Source organism: Heterocephalus glaber, unplaced genomic scaffold (genome assembly GCF_053883595.1).
Source record: "Heterocephalus glaber isolate CG9 unplaced genomic scaffold, H.glaber_assembly_v1.0 deba00001538, whole genome shotgun sequence".
Taxonomy (NCBI): Eukaryota; Metazoa; Chordata; class Mammalia; order Rodentia; family Bathyergidae; genus Heterocephalus; species Heterocephalus glaber.
The window spans coordinates 19,200,400-19,216,363 of record NW_028258333.1 but is presented as its reverse complement, the minus strand read 5'-3'; the positions used below and the strand labels follow the sequence as shown (position 1 = coordinate 19,216,363).

Here is a 15,964-nt window from a genome sequence, read left to right as displayed (position 1 = left end):
CCTTCACAGCTTTTTATTCCGTCAGGTGTGTAGACCCTCTAGATGGGTGTGGCTCACCTAGAGTAGGAGAGGCAGGTCAGCAAACTGGTGAGGTCAGAGCTGTGGGTTCTAAGGCTTACACTGGTATTTCTTCTCTGACTTGAATGTCTTACTAGGTAGTCTCATAGTTGTATGGATTGCTTTAGGGCCTATCAAATGCCTGATCAGGATGACCCTTGCTAAATGAATGAGAAATGCTTTCACTGCCTTCATTCAATGATGAACTGCCAAAACAGACTAAGGATGTAGTATTCGTGCTAGTGAGCAGTCACTGTCTTTATTTAACAAAGGAAAAAAAAAAATCTAAGGTCAGGGGAAAAAAAGCAGTGGGTCTAAATGTGAAAGGAAGGATTTAGAATGGCCACATGACTAAGTAGTATTGCTTAATTGCAAGCATGGTGTGCTGGGCATTGTGGCACACACCTATAATCCCAGCACTCAGGAGGCTGAGGCAGGAGGATTGGAGTTCAAGGCCAGCCTGGGCTACATAGTGAGTTTGAGACCAACCTGAATTACATAGCAAAACCCTGTCTCACCTCCCCACTCCCCAAAAAAGAAGGCATGGTGTGTAAAGCATGGTGCTACTTCAGAATAGCAAAAGGATTTGAGATTGGTGGTTGTCACAATAATCCTTTTGGGGATGATGAAAATGTTCTAGAGCCAGCCAGGCCTGGTAGCTCATGCCTGAAATCCCAGTACTCAGAAGGCTGGGGTGGAAGGATTGCTGTAAACTCAAGGCCAGACCTTGTCTCAAAAAAAAAAAAAAAAATCTAAAATTGACTGTGGCATTGGTTGTACAACTCTCTGGAAATAGCAGACACCATTTCATTAATTTATATTGTTAAATATCATATTAAACCCTTTAAGTGGATGAGTTGTATGGTAGTTAAGTATGTCTTAAAGCTTTTATAAAAACAAAAGTATAAGGATTGAAAGTAAGGGGCCAGGCATTTAGCTCAGTGGCACTGCACCTGCTTTGCAAGTGTAAGGTCCTAGGTTCCATCCCCAGTACCAAAGAAAGAAAGAAAGAAAGGTAGGTAGGTTAGTGCCAGCCTCTTGCTAATGACTTCTGGCATCACCATCTTTAGCTACATAAACCGTGGGCGCATTTATTTAATCTTGTGAAGCTTCCTTGGCCTTGTCTGTGAAGTGGGGATGAAAGCACCTTATAGGGTTGTTGTCAAGATAAACTACTTAGGTTGTATGAAAGTGGACATTGCAAAACCTACAACAAGTGATGTTTTTATGTGTTTAAGTTAGATGTATATCACTGTGGATAGTAGGTGTCTACTCTGAAATGCTCTCTGGAGTCCCAACCAACCCTGGGAAATGAGCGCTTCTTAGAGCTGTGAGCTTATCTGCGTAGTGACGAACCGCGCAGTCCACGAAGACCAGGTATGCGTGTGGCCTGTCATGCTGAGACCAGAGACTGGCAGCCAGCCTCTCGATACGTGTCCACCTCCCCAGCTTCACATCTCTTGTCTTGGGTTAGTCAGTGCTCGGAACTGTCACAGTCAGTGTACACCTAGTGGAATGGAGCTGTGGTCAGCAGCAAAGCTGTTGTTACCTGGTCTTATTTTCAGGGTTGAGATGTTTGGGAAATGAGCCTGCTAAGTCCAGCAGCCCTGAGAACCAGCCCAGAAAACAAATCTTGTTTTAATTTCTAGTTCCCTAAGAACTGGATAATGGATGGATTCATTCAGGCTCTGGTCTGTATCCTCAGCGAGAAAGCTTCAGGTTTAAAGTCTGACCTTGTATATACTTGTACTACGTTTCAGAATGTCAGCTCAACTCACAGCATGGAGATTCCAATGCCTGGTTAGTTGGCCTCCGCTTTGGCCCTGAGGTGAGGCAGCACATCATAGTAGAGTACGCAGTGCTTACCTCATCGCCAGGCCACAAAAAGGAGGGGACGGGGGTCCCATGGTCCCCTGTGAGGGCTCGTCCCCAGTGACCTAAAAGCCTCTCATTGGGCCCCACCTCTTAACAGTTTCCATTACCTCCCAATAGAGCCATGCTGGGGATCGAGCCTTTAACACATGGACTTTGGGTGGCCATCTAGATCCAAACTATATAGCATTTAGGAATTTTGAATGGAGCTATTTCTTTTTTTCTTTTTGGTACCAGGGATCGAACTCAGGACCTTGTACTTTTGAGGCAGGCATCAGAACCACTGAGCTAAATCCCTGGCCCTGTGAATGGAGCTATTTCTTTAATCTCTCAAGAACTATGCCTAGCATTAAAGAATATCACCTGGGTCAAGAATTAATTTTATTTTTTGAGACAAGGTCTCAGTATAAAGTTCAGGCTGCCCTTGAACTCACCATGTAGTTCAGATTGGCCTCAAACTTAGAGCAATCCTCTTGCCCCAGCCTTGAGTGCTGGGATTATAGGCATGCACCACCACATCCGGCTATTGATGGTTTATTTTGTATCAGGAGTTACGTGCTAGATGTTGAGGCTAAAAAATTATGAAGGTGTAGCCAAGTTCTCAGTTTGCATTGTTGATTAGCGAGACAGACTCTGTGAGAGATTATATATATATAATGAATGATTATATATATATAATGAAAGCACATGCAGGGTATGATTTGGGCCTTCAGAAAAGGTCCTCCTCACTGTTCTGATGGAGGAAGTTTAGATCAGAGAAAGCTTTGTAAAGAGCCTGCACTGTGTGGACAGTGACTTGGACAGGGGTTTGGGGCCTAGGGACAGTAGATTGGGTCAGCTCAGCGGGTGTAGCAGGGACCAGACAGAGGCAGTGAGGCCAGCAGTCACAGACAGTGGCAGAGGATGGTGGCCTGAAGTAGGACAGCGTCATCAGGAGGGAGCAGATGTAGACGGATCTGGAGCTGTTAAGAAAGTAGCACAGGGGCCGGGGATTTAGCTCAGTGGTTCCACTGCTTGCCCCGCAGGCACAGGACCTGAGTTCTATCCCTGGCACCAAAAAAAAAAAGAAAGAAGCACAGGATGTGAGAGGCACAGAACAGTTAAGAATCTCTTCTAGGTTTCTGTTGCAACTAGCTGAGCTAGCCATAACCCATGGGAGCAGGCTTGGTGATGAGCTGACTTGGACATGTGATTACAAGCGCTTAAGAGCTGTGACTTTGAGTGTTCAGTGGTAGAGTGCTTCTCCAGCATGGCCAAGGCCCTGGGTTTGATCCCCAGCAACCCCTCCTCCCTCCCCCGGACTAAAAGAAGGAATGTGAGTTTTAAGGAGTTGAGTTACATTCCAGTGCGAATGGCCAGGAGCCAGGAGGCTGTTGGGGTGCTTGGGTTTGGAGGTTTGACTGCAAATCTTGTGTGAAGAGCAGTCTGAGAAGTAGAGCAGGAGAGCTCATCTGGGAGCTTGTGAGGAAGGAAGAGAACCCAGCCCAGTAAGAGCGGTCAGGGCCATTGTTGGCTGTTCTGGCTGCAAGTGGTTTCTGCTTATTTCCTGGTCTCAGTATAAATGACGCTTCCTGAGAGTGCCAGGCTTCTTAGACCCTTTCTGAACGTGATTAGGTGTTTCTGCTGTGTTCCCATTATACCCTGTACTTCCCCTAACATAGCACACATCCTCGTTAATGCCCGCCTGGGGTAGCTTTAGGTAGCTTTAGGCTCCCACGCGCTCTGGGGAGGTAGACCATGTTGTGTGGGAGAGATGTCATCTCCAAACTGAGAATAACAGTAGTTAACATAGTAAGAACTCAAAGAGATGTGCAGAGAGAATTTTTTGTAGGCTCCTAGTGCATACTGCACTGATTAGCAGTGCTGGCAGTTAGTTTTTTCTGTCTCCGTTTTATCAGGCCAAAAGTTAGTTTTATTTATCTTTTTCTCTCCAACATTTGGTGTTTAGGCTATTCAGGAGCTGTTTGTTGGGAGGAATTGGTATATTAGAGATGGTTCATTATAACCAAGTAACTACATGTATAGCTTGAGTGTTGACTCAACCTTGGTGGAGCCCTGTGATTTGGGGCCACTCCTCCAAAACAGGTCTGAGAAGAGATCAGATTGACAGCTTTTTAGATGGCAGGCCTAGCTGTATGATGTGGGTTCCAGTAGGTACATCTCTGGGACATAAACTTGCTGAAGAACAGGTCACAGGCCTCAGACTCTGGCTTAGACTTGGCTAGAAGGGACTGCTTCTGGCTTGGCAGGGGTGAGGTGATTAGATAATGTGGGGTTAGTGGCAGCTGCTGGTCTTGGAAATTGTGGATAAAGTGGGAACCAGAGAGATCTATCTAGATCTTTTTGATCTGTGGAGTAAAACTTTCAGAAATTGGAAGACTTATTTTGTATACCCTTATCCTTTTTAAAACTTAGAAAGAGTAACCCTAGCAATGAGGTAAACATGGGAATAAGAAATTAACAAAAAAAATGCCCAGCCCTGATCCTGCCACTCCAGCAGAACTGGTCTTCATATGTGTCAAGCCTGTTATAATTGAATTTAGACCACAGAGATTCCGTAGTTTTAAAAGCCTGGACATACTACGAGCCCATGCCAACATTCTTTTTTTGCTATAATAGCAAGCTTTGTCCAAACTCAAATGGGTTAGCAAGAGGTGCTATAGAGTTCACAGGCCATTTTTAATTGATATAATGTTGAAAATGTACATAACTTTCAAATGAGTTAGGTTTTGAGAAGTCTGTCAGTGTAACCAGTAGAACCAGTTCTACTTGATTATTAAAGGACCTTGATTATTAAAGGATCATACCTTTTAATACCCTTTTCCCCCTGCACATTGAACCTGAAGGTTAATGAGGTCAGAGGAATTTATCACATTTCATAGCTATAAAAATAAGACTGTTAACATTTGCTGATAGGCAGTCTGTAGGCAGGGAGTCTCAGAGTGAAGAATAGTGGTAAAATAGAAGGAACTGAGGTGAAAAGGAGATTCTGGGCCCTTCCTGGAAGCCAGATGATGTTGTAAGAAGCTTCCACTGCCTAAGAACAAGGAGAGTACAGAGGCAGCTGGTGACTGGACTGCAAGATCCTGGGATGGTACCAACAGCTGCCCTGGTGCAGTTTTTTTGGCACAGGCTTTACAAGTAAACCTTTCTGGATTAGTACCAGATACATAGCAAGCATAAAGGGAATGCTCTTTATCTGCTGCGTTAGGCTATGGTTAGAACATTTGGTGATGTCATCTAGCTGTTGTTTCTTACTTTCCCATATGTTTCTCCAGTCCCTGCTAATTTTAAATCAGCTGCTTAGGCAAATAAGAATTATGTAAACATGCCAGGCCTGCTGCCAGGCACACACCTGTAATTCCAGTTGCTCAGGGGGCTGAGGCAGGATGATCTCAAGTTCAAGGCTAGCCTAGGCAATTTAGTAAGACTGTGTCTCAAAATTAAATTTAAAAATACATACATACATAGAGCTGAGGTTATAACTCATTAATAGAGTGCTTGTCTACCATGCACTAGGGAGGGCATTGGCTCAATCCCCAGCACAAGGGGGAAAAAAAAGGTAAATTTGTGGGGTATTTTTAAAACCTCTCACTATTTAAAGTCATTTTTAATTAAATTAGTCAACAAAATCTTTGGAGTACTTTGATTCTGGGACCAAGACTTTCTCATAAAGTTTTTACAGGTTGGTGAGGAAATATATAATTAAATAATTAAACAAATGAAATTGCAGCTTTGACAAGTGTTAGAAGAGACACATGGGGCTTGAAGAATCTGGTAAAAGAGACGGCTTACCTGAGGAAATGATCCTTGGCCTGAGATCTGATAGGCATAAAAAATTCATAGGAGGAGATAATGGAAGGCATTCTAGATCAGATGCTGTGGAAAGGACTCAGGACAGGACTGTGCTAGACAGGTGTGGGAGGTGAAAGGAGGCCTGTTGGCTAACACAGCCAAGGAAGAGCAGGGTGGGAGATGAGTAGGTATGGGCCAAGTCCTGCAGGCACTCGTAGGCCACGGGGAGGCATTGTGTTCATCCCACAGCTAAGCCAAAGCCCTCTGGGCTCTGAAAGGATCACTCCTGCTTGGGGGCAGAGAATGGAACAAAAGAGACCAGTTGGAAACCTGTTGCAGTGGTGTAGGGAAGAGATGAGAGTAGCTTGGAATAAGAGTGTTTCTGTGCGTGAGAGGAGCATGGAATGTAGATATACAGAGTCTGCCCCAAAATGTATACACACTTCAGGAAAAGAAAAACTTGCATAAATATTATAATACTAAATTTATTGAGACATCATGAGATTCATACAAGTTACCTTTGGCCTCTATAACTACTACAAGAGGTGCTCACAGTGGGGGCCATTAGCTTGCAGACATTTATCAGAACGGTGAACTGCTGCTTTGGGAACCTTGGTCATTGACATTGCTGCACATGCATTTTCAATTTCTTCTCTAAAGGCTGACATTGTAGTGGATTTTCTGTGATATACGACATCCTCTAGGATCCTCCATACGAGGGTAACACCAGTGTTGAAAAAAAAAATCATACTATTTTTTTTTTCCTGAAGTGTATATACATTTTTTTGGCAGACTGTATTTAGTAGGTAATATTGATAGAGTTTGGTGATAAATTGATATTGAGGATGAAGTAGAAGAGGAGACTCAGGATGACTTCTAGGCTGTATGCTCCTGAGGGGAAGCACAGAATTGCCCAGGTAGTAAGTACATGGGAGTGTTGTTTGTGATTAGAGCCTTAACTGAAATGGTGCAGAGTAGAAGATTCCTATTGAACTTTCCAGGCTTGGTTGGGTGACAGCCAAGAGGCTGACGCCTTAGAGAACACAGTGCAGTAAGTGATGAGAGGTACTTTTTTCAGGTTGTAAACAAAGCCCCAACATTCTCTTCCCCATGCATCTCGCCAGTGTCACTTAGCCATTACTTGTGAGTGAGTGGTGAGGGGAATATGTGTTTTTGTTTTTCCTTTAGCCTCCATTGGCTTTTCCACAGTGTTCTTTGAAGCTTTCTCTGGGGGACTTTCTGGGATGCTTGCTTCAGCCTGATTTCAGGTGGGTCTTGTTTTTCCACTTTATTTTCATTCCTCCTCTTGGTACTGATATACCAGTCTGCAGTGATCATCCAGAAAGTATTAAACATCTTACACGAGAGTTCATTACCCATGTGGACTTAATTATACAGCAGGTTGTATGTGACTACATGGAAGAGATTGTGGCCTTCCATTTAAAAGAAGCATGTAAGCAGGGTCAGTCAGAAAATAAAATTTCTGAAGTAAATGCAAAGTAAGAAATTCTCCCAGAATGCAAAGGCCAAAGAAATTATGATTAAAAAAAAAAGAAAAAGAGATGTAAATAGCTTGTCTAGGAGATATAATCTACAAGTAATAGGAATACCTGAAAAGGGACAAAGCAAATGAAGCTGAAACAGTAATTAAGGAACTAATTGAAGAAAACTTTCCACAGTTGAAAAACAGAGTAGGCCTGCAAATGAAGAAGGCCCATAGGGTACCTTTAAAATTTAATGAGAAGAAAACACCTAAGAAAGAAAGAGAGAGACATAGACATACCATGACTTTTTAAATTTCAAGAATAAGGAAAAATTTTTGCAAGAACCTAGATCAGTGATGGCGAACTTTTAAGAGCTTTCAATGATAAACCACTGGCTATGGCGCGCATGCCATAGGTTTGCCACCACTGATAGACAAAGCAAGTTACCTGTAAAGGGGCAGAAGTCAGACTGACCTCAGATTTTTCTCTTGTAATTCTAAATGCCAGAAGACAATGAAACAACATCTATGGAATATTTTTGTTTTCTTTTGTTTTGCTATGGAGTTTTAAGGGAAATTAATTTTGAATAATTTGTGTATGAAGGCAACAGGAAGACATTCTGAGATACAAAGGGTTAAGAAAGTATATTGAGTTCAAAGCACAAGGACCCGAGTTTGATCCCTGGTACCAAAAAAAAAATAAATAAATAAATAAATAAAAAATAAAAAAGAAAGAATATCAACCAAGAAGTTTATCTAAAAATTTTGCTGAATGATTTACTGTAGCCAACAGAAAAATTAAAAAGAATAGGGAGATAATTGTATGAAAGACTTGATGGTTAAACTAGTTAAGGAACATGAAGTCTAAAAGTGTTACATAGCCACTGTGTTCTCTTCCACAATGGTCTGCTCCCACCCTGAGGCATGTATTTCTTTTCCCTTTTTTTTTTTTTTTTTGAGACAGCAGGGTCTAGTCCAGGCTGACCTTGAACTCATGACAATCCTCATGGCTCAGCCATTCAAGACCTAGGATTACAGGTGTTCGACGACTGGCTTTTTCTTTGACTTTTTGGTTTGTATTTATTCCTTGTGAGGGGGGGGGTTGAGACAAGAGTCTCACTGTGTAGTCCAGGCTGGCCTTGAACTCACTGTGTAGCCCAGGCTGACTTCGAACTTGCTGTGATCTTCCTGCCTCAGACTCCCAAGTTCTGGGATAACAGGGTTTGCCACCACACCTGGCTTTGATTTTTTTTTTTTTGAGACATGGTCTCATCATGTAGTTCATGCTGGCCTTGAGCTCACTGTGTAGCTCAGGCCTGCCTCAAATTTAAGGTGATCCTCTTGCTTCAGACCCCTGAGTGCTGGGATTACAGGCACACACTATCATGTCCAGCACTAGTTCATATAGTTTTATATTGTCAAATGCATGCCAAATATTCAATGTATTGGGCAAATAAATACTGTTTTATTTTTGCCATGTAATATTATAACAATACATGTTCTTAACCCAAATGTATGTTAGATAAAAGTGGTTTGTCACTGTGGGCAGGACAAGTACCATAAAGGCATACTAAATGTTAATCTGACAAAATTGGAAAATGGCACAGTTTTAGTTCCTTAAAACAGAAAACTTAACAAGCTCATAATATAATGCTGATAATGTAAGGAGAAAATTTCCAAAGCACTGGTTGGAGAAGGGTGTATATGTTTGAAATACTGATTGGGAAAACCAATAATTACTGCATCAGGTGGTGGTTCATATAATCGATTTGTCATTGAATTGTGGACAGAAGTAGATTATATACATTACAGGTTTTTGGAATCAAAAACAAATGAAAAACCAAGAAAAAGTGGCAAAGGAAAAATACCAAGAAAGAGTTAAAATTTGCATAAAAGATATTGTCAGAGATAGACGTGAATTATATTCATAAGATGGTTAAATTCCCAATTAATCCAAATTGAGTAAGAAACATCACTCTGTGATCCAAGATACTTGCATTTGTATCAAATAAAGGTTAACAGGCTTGAAGGTAATAGAAACTCTTTAGGTCATAAAAATGGAGAGAAACATTTTTATTAGTCAGAAATAAGGATATTATAAGATATTTCACATTTAAGAGACTGTGGCATTCATATGTAAGATTTTTGTCCAATATCTTTTGTTGGTGGTAGTTTTATTGTTGTAAACTGATATAGATACGTATATTTTAGAACTTTTTTTTTCCCTGGTATTGGGGGTTGAACTCAGCACCTTGAGCTTGCCAAGCAGGTGTGGTGCCACTGAGCCACATCCCTGCCCCTTAAAACATTTAAAATTAGTGATTTTATATACTTAAAATTCATTGAGATATCTTTCGATTAAATAGAATACATGGTGTTGTTGTTTTTTTTAATTCCCAGTATGTTTATTTATTTAACCACACACACAACATGTTCTGACTGCCAGGCATGGTTAGAAACACTTTGCAAATATCTACTGAGTCTCTAAAAAAATCCCAAGATGTACTCGTATTGCCATTTTACAGATGAAGAAGCTAAGACACAGAGAGTTTAAGTGACTTTCTGAAGATCACTAAGCTGTTTAAATGGGATGGAGATGGGATGCAAATCAGACAGTGTGGCTTCTGCTCTAAAATGCTCCGTGCTTTCCTATGGATTAGCAGACCGGGGAAGGAGGCTCTCAGTGAGAAAGCACAGATACCCACCTGCCCCAGTGGGCCATTCTACACAAACCTGCCTGGACAGGATTGTTCACTGAGAAACCTTGCCCCAAATCCTATGGGATTCAGATTTGCTAAAAAGTTATCCTAGTAAATACTAAATGGTACCATGCCTTTGGGGACCCAAAAACCCACTCCACCTTTCCACACCCACCCTCCAACAGTAGTTCTCAGGTAGAAATGGCATCTTCAATTCACCTTGAGAATAGGCTGAAAGTGCACAATACACGCCTCCCCTTCCCCTACAGATTCTGACTGTGCTCTTGAGGGGGTTTGCTAATGCACACATACTTTGGTAAACCTCAACCTCCCCCAGATGACCTAACCCTCTAACCCTCTCCCCTGTGGCAAAACTAAGGTCTTTCTCTTAATTTTCAAACGTAAGAATGTGAATCTCACATTGTAGAATACATGTTTTTTGGAGGGCTAACACTTCTGTTTGTTTTTGTTTTTTGTTTTTTGCTTTTGGTACCGGGGATCGAACTTGAGTCCTTGCGCTTTCGCAGCAGGTGGCGAAACCACTGAGCTAAATCCCCGGCCCCTGGAATACATGTTTTTTAAAAAGAACACAGACTGGGCCAGTATACCCGGGCTTGGACTCTACCTTGCCTGTGCCAATTGGTGCCTTCATCTGTAACATGGAGATACTCATGGGTATAACTCTAAGGCTTGCTGAGGGTTAAATGAATTAGTAAGTGTAATGCGCATTAAACAGGGTGTGCCACCCACTGTTCTAGCAATGATTATCGTTACTCACCTCTCTACCACAGTAAGGGCTGGCCCTGTACCTACTTTGGGAAGAGGGACAGAAGATGCTGGCATTCACCAGTTGGACAGTTATGATTTCTACAGTGCAAAGTGACTTCTGAGTCATGCTGTGTGTTCAGGAAGGAGTTGCATTTACTTAGCCCTTTGTAAAAGTCATGTTACATTGCCCGTAATCACTTATCCAGCAGACTTGCCAGTAAAGATGACAACTTGTACACCTTCAGACATGGCATTCTCAGGAGTAGGGGGCATGTGTGGAATTTCATCTTTTCTTTTTTTTTTTTTTTTTTTGGTACCAGGGATCGAACTTGGGACCTTGTGCTTGCGTGGTGGGGTGGCAGAACCACTGAGCTAAATCCCCAGCCCTTTTTGCTTTTCTTTCTTTTTTTGTGTGTGTGGAATTTCATCTTGACCTGAACCCACCCGAAACCCCATCCAGGACTCAGCTCCTCCAGACATGGCACCCTTCCACCTGTGTTGTAACCTGTCCCCTCTTCTCCAGTCAGCCACGCCCATTCACTCGGAAACAACAAGCAGAAGTTGAAGGGAGGCTTTCTTTTGCTTCCTGTTTGTATCCTGATTTATTGGAGTTCTCCAGGTTATTTCTTTTTCCAAGACTAATGTGTATTTTGATTTGGGAGTCGGGGGCAGTTGATGGTAGTGATGGTGGTACTTATTTTTTCCTGAGTTGATTTTCTGTAAAAACTGCATATTGTATAATTCTTTGAAATGTTAACCAGAGGAGGTTTAGATATTACTGATGATTGAGTATTGTGGCATTTTAAATTCCATTATTTGGATGCTTACATAGCACACACACACCCCATTTGTTACAACCTTCAGCAGTTTGGTCTACTTCCAATAAAATCTGGAGTTACACATACCTATGATCTCAGCACTCTGGGAGGCTGAGGCAGGAAGACCACAAGTTCAAGCCCAGCTGGAGTAACTTAGTAAGATCCTGTTTGACAATAAAAAATAAGAGCTGGGGATGTAGCTCAGTGCAAAGGCTCGGAGTTCAATCCTAATACTGTAAGGAAAAAAAAACTTACTCTTTTGGGTTTGTATTTCATTCAAAGTACTCTGTGGAAAAGATCTGAAGCAATCAGACGTAAATCATGGAGTTCTAGAAAACACATCCTATAAATACAAAATGCCACCCCCACCCCCGACTGCAGGTATTCTGTATACTAGATAGTCAGAATCTTACAGAAGTAGGGCTAACTTAAGGGTTGCTGGTTTTGGGAGTTTTTGATCCACAGAAAAAAAGAATTGAGGGACCTCCTGAGTAGGTGCAATTTAGCTTATTGTGTTAAGTAACTGTGAGAAATAGAAGTTATTGTATTCCTGTGGCTGAATCTTTAGTAACTGCAGCTTTTAAGTAGTATAGTGTATTTGAATTCTTTGTTTACTCATGAAAGGAAAGCAGGAAATGGTAGAAAGGAAATCAAGAAGCACAGATACCACTGTGTTCAACAGTTAACAACAACCCCATTTACTGCGTGCCCTTGCTAGGCATATAGATACATAACGCTTCAAACTCTCCTTTTGGGAAGGATATATTCCATTTCACATGGGAGGAGCTTAAAGCTCAGGCAAGTTAAATGAACTGCCCGAGGTCATATCTTACAGTCACAAGAGCCAGGTTTGGAGTGTGGCCCCCAAATCTGTATTATTTCTGTTTTTAATACATAGAGAAGGAAAAGATTGGAGGCACGTGGGGAAAGAAAAAAACCTCAGTTATTAGTACTTCCTATGTTACAAATACAAAAAGGTAAATGTTGCAAATGAATTATCTTTCTTTCTTTTTTTTTGTACCAGGGATCGAACTCGGGTTCTTGCACTTGTGCAGCAGGCAGCGAAACCACTGAGCTAAATCCCCGGCTCGGCAAATGAATTATCACCTAATGTGATAATACATTTTTCTTCCTTAGATTTTCTATTTAGTAGAGAAAACAAATATTAAACATACGTCCTAGAAAAGTAGGGCAGCTTTGAGGAAATGAAATATCTGTCTTGTGTCTTTTTACTACTTTGGTGCCAGATGCAGTGGAAAGAAATTGTGTTCCAAAGAACCGTCAAGGATATTGGGGGATGTTGATTTTTGGAGTTTTGCCCCTCTGGCTGGTTGAAATTCATCTGAGAGCAGTAATTTCAGTGGGGTTTTTTGTCCAGTACTGGGGACTGAACCCAGGGCCTTGAACTCACTGTGTAGCCCAGGCTGACCTCGAACTGGAGGCGATCTTCCTGCCTCAGCCTCCAGAGTACTAGAATTACAGGCATGCGTCACCATGCCCAGCACTGCGCTCTTAGATGGGGTAGTGCACCCAAGACACTTGCAGTTACGACCGACCCAGGTTCCTGATTTTGTCCTGGGCTTTTTCCTGAAAAATGTTTATTGGAGATAGTAAATAAAATGTGTATATTGACTCCCCTGCATAGAATCCTTTGGTTCCTCCCTGTTGCCTGCAGGATAAAGCCCAAATTCCATATGAGTACATGCTAATTCCTGTAGGCTGTGTCCAGCCTTAGCTGCTTTTCTCACTTTTCTGGAAGCAGTACTTGCTTCTGTGTGTTTGCACCTTCTCTTTCCTCTTCTGCTTGTCCACTTATTAAACTCCTCTGCATTCCAGACTTGCCATTTTGTCAGACTGGTTTGAACAATTTTTCCTCTCCTTTCTCTTCATTGGTCTTCCTGTTACCAGACCCACACCTGTCTGCTTGCTACTTGAAATCCACCTCTGGAGGTGAGAGTTGGTGGCAAGGAAATTATTCAAGGGCCAATCCTGAGAAGGTGGGAGGAGGCTGTCACCCTCAGAGCACTATTTTTGAGAGAGACGGGAGGTACAGTGAGACAGTCTTGTCTTCTTGTGTGTGTGTCTTTTTCTTGGTCAAAATACTTTAGTCAAGCTCCACCTTGACCTGCTGCGGCTAGTTCCTGTACTCATTTTTTTGTTTTATTTTTTGAGACAGGGTCTAATGTTGTCCAGATGATCCTCTTACTTTAACCCCCTAAGTGCAGGAATTACAGACATGTGTCCCCATCTTCAGCTCCTGTACTTCTTTAGACAGACACAATTATTTTTCTGCATGTTAAGTATGATCTTTATATATTGAGATGTAATCTAAAAGTCATCAGATATTCTGGGTTCTATGAATGTAAAAAAGATTATTTAGCAGTTATCATAATAATCATTTAAGTGTATTTTTGGGGAGTGGAGGATTAAGTACTGGGGACCAAACCCAGGGACTTTTCTCTGAGCTACATCCCCAGCCTTTTTTTTTTTTTTAAATTTTGAGACAGCTGCTAAATTGCCTGGACTGGGCTGGAACTTGCAATTCTGCAGTCCCAGCCTCTTGGGGTTATAGGTGTGTGCCACCGTGCCAAGTGGGCTTTAGAATACTAGGCAAATGGGGAGGAAGAAAAGTAATTCCTAACATGGGAATTTATGATAAAGATACAAATATGACTCCTGGATCTGTGGCCCAAAAGTCTGGAAAGCCATGGGAGTCCAGGCTGTTATTGTTTGTGTGTCTGAGAGCATGCTTTTATCTCTGCTTATCCTTTTCCTGTGTCTTATTTTGGGCAGAAGAGCTTTCTCTGCCTCCCCACGTTTGTGGCCTGGTTTACAAGTCTGTAGCTGAAGCAGCCACCTTGATTGTATCTTTGAACCCATAGGAGAGGTAAAGTGATTAACCTGATGCTTGGGGGACCACTATGCTCATTAGTTTCCCTGGACAGTTGACTAGGGATGAGATGGTTCCCTGCAAGAGGTGGGTGCAAAGAGTAGTGGTCTGAGGGAAGGAGTTTTGGCAGGATCCTAAAAGATATCTCCAAATTATTTTGATCCTGGAATATAATACAAAGAAAGAATTTCCTAACCATTTCAAAAACTATTGTAGGTGGTTTTGAATTAATGTAGATGATAATACTTCTGCTCATGGAACAGTAGGCTGGTCATGTCCAATTGGCTATAGTGTTTGGACTGTTCCAAGCATTAGTCAGGATGATTGTTACACTTTTCCAACAGCTGATTGAATATAATGAATAACTTTGATGTCTCCTCAGAGAGGAATGATAGCATCTGTCAAAAATAATTGTGCTTGAATTTAATTCTTTGCCAGGGACATAATGAAAACTATCAATAAGAATTTCTAAATTACCAAAACACTCAGTATTTACGTATGCAAGAACAGTTCCTCTTGCTTAAACCCCACAGCAGTGCATAAGAATTAGCAGGGGAGTTTTTTACAAAACTAGGGGCCCAGGCTGTATCCTAGGCTTGTGACTGACTAGGTAACAAGCTCCCCATCAGACTTAACCTGCCTCAAGTTTGAGAAGCGCTGCCCCTGAGGAACTTGATTTGTTGGCATCTTCTGGGATGTAAATCAGAGCACCTCCAAAGTAGACCATGTTCAAAATGGGTGCTCTGGGAAACCCATGACATTCTATTTCAGCCTTAAGATGGGCTCTTTTGGGCTGGGGATTTAGCTCAGTGGTTCCGGCGCCTGCCTCGCAAGTGGAAGGGCCCAAGTTCGATCCCTGGTACCAAAAAAAAAAAAATGGGCTCTTTTCCCTTCCTCAGCTATACCCAGGTTTCTTCTAATGCCATAGTGCAATCTGAAATAACAGATTCAGAAAACTGATTCTACCAAAAATGAGTTTTATTTGTTCACAAAGCTGGTTGTGTCTTGTAGAATTCTCTAGTCAGGATTTGACTGATGGCATCCCCATTGTGTCATTTAACATGTTTCTCTGACCCAGTGTTTTTTACAAATTGTTGGAGTTGTATAGAAGCTCAAGCAGATTGAGTTTAAATATTTCGGTAAGAATATTTCATAGATGATGTGGTAGGCTTCATTAGGAGGCCTACCATGTCTCATTGCTCTGTTAACAGCCATTTATGATCATCACTTTAGAAGCATCAGGGTTTGCTAATTCTCTCTCAATGTTCAATAAACACTGAACTGAATAGAGGAACTTGAAGGCAAGTTTTTTGAGAAACAGTGACACAAGCACGGGCCTTGATTCCGCATTAGAAGTGGTTACATGCCTTGGCACTGTCTTGTGGTTTTAGGTATCTTGGGCAGTGAATGTTTCAGTTGTCTTTACTGAGTCCTGCTCTTCTATAGAGTACATGGATCATACGATAGATGGGCTCACATTTTCCTGTTTTTGTCTTTAAGCCTTTACTCCCAAGAGCACACATTTTCTTTTGCTTTCAACCCTTATCTCACTGAAGGGAGAGAGGGATTATAGTGGAGCATG

The 15,964-nt window shown here is 41.8% G+C and overlaps 1 protein-coding gene across 1 annotated transcript in view; it reads left to right on the top strand.

Annotated features, from left to right (window-relative positions):
* Positions 1-15,964, top strand: part of Mtmr12 (myotubularin related protein 12) — a 71,994-nt gene that overhangs the window by 12,273 nt on the left and 43,757 nt on the right. The window lies entirely within an intron of this gene.